The following is a 7,643-nucleotide window of genomic DNA, read 5'->3' on the forward strand; positions in this document are numbered from 1 at the left end:
AAGCCCTGGTTTTATATGCCGGCATCCCATATGGGCGCTGTTACTAGTCCCGGCTGCTCCTCTTCCGATCCAGCTCTCTGCTTTGGCCTGGGAAACAGTAAAAGATGGCCCAAATCCTTGGGCCCCTGCACCCACGTGGGAGACCAGGAAGAAGTGCCTGGCTCCTGGCTTTGGGTAGGTCCAGCTCTGGCCATTGTGGCCATTTAGGGAGTGGACCAGAAGATGGAAGACCCCTCTCTCTGTCTCTACCTCTCTTTCTAACTCTGTCTTTAAAATACATAAAATAAATCTTTTTAAAAAAAAAACCTCAATTTATTTAGATAAGCTATAAATGGTTTCAGGTCCATGGACAGCACTGTGAAAAGCTGTTCCGTCAGAGAGCCACATATAAAATTTCAAGTTTTATACTAATTACATTAAAACAAGTAAAAGAAACTAGTGAAATTAATTTCATTTTATTTTACAAATATATTATCATTCCAACATGACAAACATAAAAATAATAATGAATTGTTTTGCATTTTTTCTTGTACACAAAATCTTTGAAATCCAGAGTAAATGTTATGTATAAACAATTCTCATTTTGAATGCTAATTTTCCTTGAAACTACCTGACTTAGATTTCATAACATTTGAAGATGTAGTCTCACACACCATGTTGTTCCAAACATCCACAAATGTTGCCATATTTTATATGCCCAGTCACTGCCTATGTTAGACAGCGCAGACTTCACCACCATCCAGCTAAGGCAGAATGACTGCCCAAACACCCCTGGCTGGCTCACTATTGGTATCCGCTCAGTATGTGTGCAATTATCAGTGGGCACAGGATTTTAAAAGTAGGGAGTCACTAATTCTAAACCAACTGAAAATAAAACACAGGATATAGGAGAAAAAGGAACTCCTGAGACCAGAGGAATAGATGCCAGATGCATTATTAGTTTTGGCTGAGTTATTGAAAAGAATATTATTCTTGAGATTGATTCTTTGTTCAGCTAATACAGAGGTAAACAATGACCTGAGTCATTCTCTTCGTATTAATGCACTATAAATACACCCATTGTAGCCCCATTATAGAACTGTAATTAAGGTCTTCTGTTTAAAGCTATGTTTGGATTAGAACACAGCCCTGCTACAAAACACCTGAAGATGATGAATACAATTTGTAAAAACACTTTTTAAATGCATATTTGTGTTAGCAAAAAAAATAAGGTAAATTCTTGGAAGCCAAAAAGGAGGTGAAAGTGTGAGGAAGGCAGGACACTGAGACTGGTGGCTGCTAGTAATCAAAGGCTTAGATGTTCCAAGAGGTGCTCTGAAGACCAGCCAAGATCCAGGCTACTGGGCCAGTCTCCTTAGCTGTTCTCCCGGTAAACTCTCTCCTTCTTTGCATTATAAGTTTTAGAAGAGTACATAATATCTGTCAAAAAGGCATTTCCCAGCCCTACTTGAAGTTTAGGACTTGGTTCTGGCCAACATGATGTAAGCAGAAATGAAGTATGCAACTTCTAGATGTTATTCTTAAAAGGAAAGGTGTTCTCACCTTTTCCTTCTTCCTGTGAACTAGAATGCAAATACACCTGGTCATTCAGACAAGGACATAACTCTGAGAATAGACGATCAACACTATTAGAAGTCTAGGCTTAACACTTAAGATGTTTTAAAAATTAAATAAGTGGCTCTTCATAAAAAGTTATGTTCATATTTATTACAACTACCTATTTTTAAATTTTTCTAAGTCAAGTTAATCTTTCCTTGTACATTAAAGAATTTCCTTTGTATGTTCACCACATCAGTCAACAAGAACTCTCACCTTCTAATCTGCATTTGGGAAAAGTTAAAAGACTGGCCTCTATTTAGATGGCCTTGCTTGAATCTGCATCCACCCACTAACTATGTGAGGGACTATTATGTTCCTTAACATCTGTGTGCCTATTTTCTCTCTGTAAAAAACGAATAAAAAAGTAACCACCTCCCACAACTGAGAGTTAAATGAGTTCACAGGAAAGTTCTTAAGAGTAAGTCCTGACAACAGTAGTCACTGTTCACTTGCTCTCCAGGTAGAACCTCTGTTTCTATTGAATAGTAATATGAGAATCGATTGCAAATTCTCTCCCCACACTGTACTCTTTATGTTGTGTGTGGGCATGGGGGCAAATTGTTGAAATCTATGATTAACATAGAATTGGTCCTCTGTATATAAAGTCATACTGAAAATGATCTATAATAAAGAAAGAAATGAGAGGGAGTGGGAGGAGGATGGGAGCTGGGGGTGGGGGGCATGGGGGAAAGAATGACTATATGCCTAAAGTTGTATCTATGTAAAAATGTATTCATTAAAGAAAAAAAAGAAAAAAAATGGAAATAATGAAAGTTTTATAAATGAAAAAGACTCCACAACAACTGATCTGCAGTTCCATAGTATCTATCAATTTTTGCCCATGTATATCGAATTCTACTTGCACAGTTTTAATTATAGCATAGGATACAATGTTATTTCTAAGTAAAATTTTGACAGATCTCATGTTTATTAAATTCATGAATTTACAAAAGTCTGGTTTTGTGAAAGGATGTAGCCATGTTTATAAAGAATACAATTTTTTAAAAAAAGAGTAAGGCCTGGCTCTCAGTTAGCACTAAGTGCTAGCTAACATTATCAAGTGCAGACAACATCCTGCCCATATTTATATTCTCCTAAGTGTCTAGAGGTGGCTTGCATACAGCAAATGATTAAGGAACATTTGCTGAACTCAACTGACTTGCTAATGGGTTGCAAAGGGGAATTGGAATGACAAGTATTTCTAAGTAAAACCACTGTGAGTCTGACAGGCTTTTGGTTGTTAATTGACAAATAACTTAGGTAGAAGAGGAAAAATGCATTAGAATGAATGAGTGGGAAAAGGCAAAAACCATTCTGGACCCCAACCAATTTTTCCTATAACCCCTGTTCTTTCCTCTCTGCTGTTGCTCAGCACCTGAAGCTTCTTGCCTTTGTTCCACTGTTGTCTCGGGCTCTTTAAGGGATTGGTCAGTTTCCTCTCTGTGTACTGGCAAGAAAAATATCTAGTCTCACTGAGCCTGAGCACACGGTACTCCTGGGTTACAGAATTTAGGCAAACCTTCCTAGGAAGATTTTTGTTTAACAGTTCCTAAAGTTCCCACCTTATTCTTTCCAGCACAGGGATGGACACTCCCCACCCCTACTTGCTGAGATGAGTGGTTGTCAACAGTAGAAGGTCAAAGACAAGTTGCACCAACTGGCTCTTACTTCTTCATGAAGTCCTTTACGCTGTCAACATTACTTTCCCTCCTGTGATGTCCATAGCTCTTGGTACTCACCTTCCCTTGCCCTGCTCTGTGGCCTATTGTGTATTTACTCCCCCATAAAAACTGCAACCACACTGCCCTCAGAGCCTTTGTAGGCACATGAAAATGTGCTATTCCTGTATCACAGGTAGGCAGTCTAACTGCACATTGGCAGATGTGGGTTCAAACTCAGTTCTGTGATTTACCAACTAAATGACCTTGAGTAGCTGTTTAACCTAAGCCTCGGTTATTCCATCCATGAATTAGGGACTTCTGTTTTTTACATATTTAGATTAAATATGATCAAGTACATAAAGTACCAAATATGGTATCCTGAATTGATGACGCACTCAATAAATGGATATGTTGAGATGGGCAAATAGAATTGTCAATTAGATTTAAAATAGGTTGTTCACCTGATTTTCCAAACACTGGTCAGTGTTGGTGAGCCTCAGGGTCTTGTCACCCAAGAGTCCTGTCTTGGTGTGTGCTTCCCAGAGTGCAGTGAAACCAAGTTTATTCACAGTAAGAGACTGAGGTGCCAACAGAGGAACAGGAATGCCAAAGCAGAATTTTTTTTTAAGATTTATTTGTTTATTTGAAAGTCAGAGTTACACAGACAGAGAAAGAGAGGCAGAGAGAGAGAGAGAGAGAAAGAGAGGTCTTCCATCCACTGGTTCACTCCCCAATTGACTGCAATGGCCAGAGCTGCGCTGATCTGAAGCCAGGAGCCAGGAGCTTCTTCCGGGTCTCCCACGTGGTGCAGGGGCCCAAGGACTTGGGCCTCTTCTATTGCTTTCCCAGGCCATAGCAGAGAGCTGGATCAGAAATGGAGCAGCCGGGACTCGAACCAGAGTCCACACAGGATGCTGGTACTGCAGGTGGTGGCTTTACCCACTACGCCACAGCACCAGCCCCTGAAGCATATATCTTGACAGACCACTCAAACCCAAGTATTTCAAAGAACACGCATGCCATATCAGTATTTACAAAGGTACCATTCAAGTTCTCTTCTTGCAAAAGACATTCGGGATTAGGAGATTAACTTGTACTTACTCTATTATCACAAAAGGACAATTAATTGGCATTTGTAATAATGCAAATGAACATCTATCTACTGCAGGATAAAGATCCACACTCAGAAATAAAACCAAGATGCTGCTAGGAAAAAAAAATCAAATAAAAGCCACAAAACCTTGAGAATAAAAGACCTAAGATGTACCATGCTATACATTTTTAAAATGTCAATTCTCAAGGTGGATGTTCTGGCAGAGCCCGCATCCCACATCAGGGTGCTGGTTCGAGTCCTGGCTACTCTACTTCATATCCAGATTCCTACTAATGAGTCTGGGAAGGAAAGAGATGATGGCTCAAGGGATTAAGAACCAGACAGAGTTCCTGGCCCCTAGCTTTAATTTGGATGAGGCCTGGCTGTTGTGGGAATTTGGGAAGTGAACCAGTGGATGAAGATCTCTTTCAACCTTTCCAGTAAATGAAAAGTAAGTTATTTTTTAAAATGTCAGCTTTCTACAGATCACACTGTTTTGTAAGAAAATGCAATCAAGGTTCCCACAAGGTTTTTTTTTTTTTAAAGCAAATCAAACTTCATAAAATAGGTACTAAAATTCACCTTAAAGAGTAAGAGTCCTGGAGGTGGCCCTGTGATGTAGTAGGTTAAGCCTTCACCTGCAACACCAGAATCCCATATGGGAACCAGTTTTGAGTCCCAGGTGCTCCACTTCTGATTCAGCTCTCTGCTAATGGCCTGGGAAAACAGCAGCAGATGGCCCATGTGCTTGGGCCCCCGCATCCATATGGGAGACCTGGAAGAAGCTCCTGGATCCTGGCTTCTGATTGGCCCAGCTCCAGTCAGTGCAGCCATTTTGGGAGTGAACCAGTGAAAGACCTTTCTCTGTCTCTCCTTCTCTCTGCCTCTCAAATAAATAAATCTTAAAAAAAAAAAAGAGAAAGAGTCCTAGAACCACCACCTTACACAAAACAAACAAAATAATGTACAGTGGCTTCCCTCCCAGGTACCAAAATAAGCAACTGGCTACAATGATTAACGCAGTGGAGCACTGGTACAGGACTAGCAGATGCTGTAGTGTGTTCAGGGTCATGCTATCCAAGTGCTTTACAGTGGATGGTATTATCAATACAACTGCCCATGTAACATTTTAAAAATTATGAGAGGAAATGTCTTCTATTTGTTGGTTCACTACTCAAACGTCTGCACCAGCCAGGATTGGGTGAGGCCAAAGCCAGGAGCCTGGAACTCAATGGAGCTTTCACCTGCTGCCTCCCAGGATACACATTAGTAGAAAGCTGTACTGGAAGCAGAGGCGGGCCTCAAACTCAGTCTAATAAGGGAATGCAGGTATCCCAAGTAGCATCTTAACCAACGTGTCAAATGTCTGTTCCTATCCATGTATCTTACCCTGTTTGGGAATGATGATACCAAGATTTTAAAAGGTAAGTAAACTGCCCCAGGTCAAATATGGCCAAGGCAGGGTTCTAAGCCTGGCTGACTCCAGACTTATCTCCCTGAACAAACAGTAATGTTCATTACTGACAGAGTTCCTATACAGCACAGAGTTCCTATACAGCATTACGAAAGAACCCAGAACTGGTATTGCAGCACAGCAGGCTAAGCTGGTGCTTGCAACACTAGCATCCCTTATGAGCCTGGGTTCAAGTGCTGGCTGTTCTACTTCCAATCCAATTAGCTGCTCATGTGCTTAACAAAACAGAAGATGCGCCTTGCGGCGCCGGCACACCGGGTTCTAGTCCCGGTCGGGGCACCGGTCCTGTCCCGGTTGCCCCTCTTCCAGGCCAGCTCTCTGCTGTGGCCAGGGAGTGCAGTGGAGGATGGCCCAAGTGCTTGGGTCCTGCACCCCATGGGAGACCAGGAGAAGCACCTGGCTCCTGCCATCGGAACAGCGCGGTGCGCCGGCCGCAGCGCGCCTACCGCGGCGGCCATTGGAGGGTGAACCAACGGCAAAGGAAGACCTTTCTCTCTGTCTCTCTCTCTCTCTCACTGTCCACTCTGCCTGTCAAAAATAAAAAAAAAAAAAAAACAGTAAAAAAAAAAAAAAAAAAACAGAAGATGGCCCAAGTCCTAGGTCCCCTGCTAACCACAGGGGAGACCAGATGGAATTCCAGATTCCTGGCTTTGCCTGGCCCAGCCCTAGTAATTGTTGCCATTTGGGGAATGAAGCAGTGGATGGATAGAGTATCTGTCTCTCTCTCTAATTCTGCCTCATCAAATAAATAAATAAACCTCTTTAAAAATGATAGGTATATTAAAAAAGAAAAAAAAATCCCTAAAATAACCTGGTATAAAAATGGAAAGTATGTAACATGCAAATACATTATTAATGTGCAAACAGTTTATACATACGTTAAAAAGCTCATCCTTGCAAGTACTTACTATTAGGATGTTAATAAGTAGGACTATAGAGAATGCTAGAAAATGATATTCATACATGCTGATAAGAATGTACCTTTACAAAGCATTTTTGGAAGACAATCTGATATCAAAACCTATGATCTATATATCTTTCCAGCAATTCTTCTAAACACTGAATCTTAGCACAAAAAGTCACATACATGACTACTCACTCCAAGCTCTTCCACAAAATCAAAATAATGGGAAGAACTTAACTGTTCATCAGCAGAGGAGTCGCTGGAATAGATCACTGTAAATCCATTTATAAAGTATTATATGAAAAGGAAATCAATAAGGACTGACATGGAAAAATGTTGAGGGCATACCATTCAAGGGGAGAAAAGAAGTTATAGAATCCATAGGTTTAAGATATTCATTTGGTAAAAGAAAGGGAGTATCTAAAGGTGAATGACAAAAGACAAATAATACAAAAGAAAATGAGAAAGAGAAATGAACATGCAGATACACATATTGAAAAAGACAATTTTTATAGAGTGGACAATCTAGGGATAGAAGTGGGATTGGGGCCTACGAGTTGAAACAGACATTTGCATTTTAGTTAATAGTTTTCTATAAAAATGTGCAGTGTTTTTGTAATTTTGAGAAAGCAAATGCAAGTGACAAAGAAGTCACTATTTTGTGTTTAGTCTTTTGTTTAGAAAAATAGCAAGATGGGTAAACACTAAATGGCAAAACACTAAAGAACAACCAGAGAGAATAAAAGAGCAGTACTAAGAATGCTACAAATTAAGAATAACCACTGACACCTACATTCAACTCAACTGACACAATAAATTTTATTGTTTCTATAATAATACTCTGGACAAGGTAAAGAAAATGGGCACAATAACAACACATGTAAACTCCTGTCACAAATTAATCTTATATAT

Source organism: Lepus europaeus, unplaced genomic scaffold (genome assembly GCF_033115175.1).
Source record: "Lepus europaeus isolate LE1 unplaced genomic scaffold, mLepTim1.pri SCAFFOLD_542, whole genome shotgun sequence".
Classification (NCBI taxonomy): domain Eukaryota; kingdom Metazoa; phylum Chordata; class Mammalia; order Lagomorpha; family Leporidae; genus Lepus; species Lepus europaeus.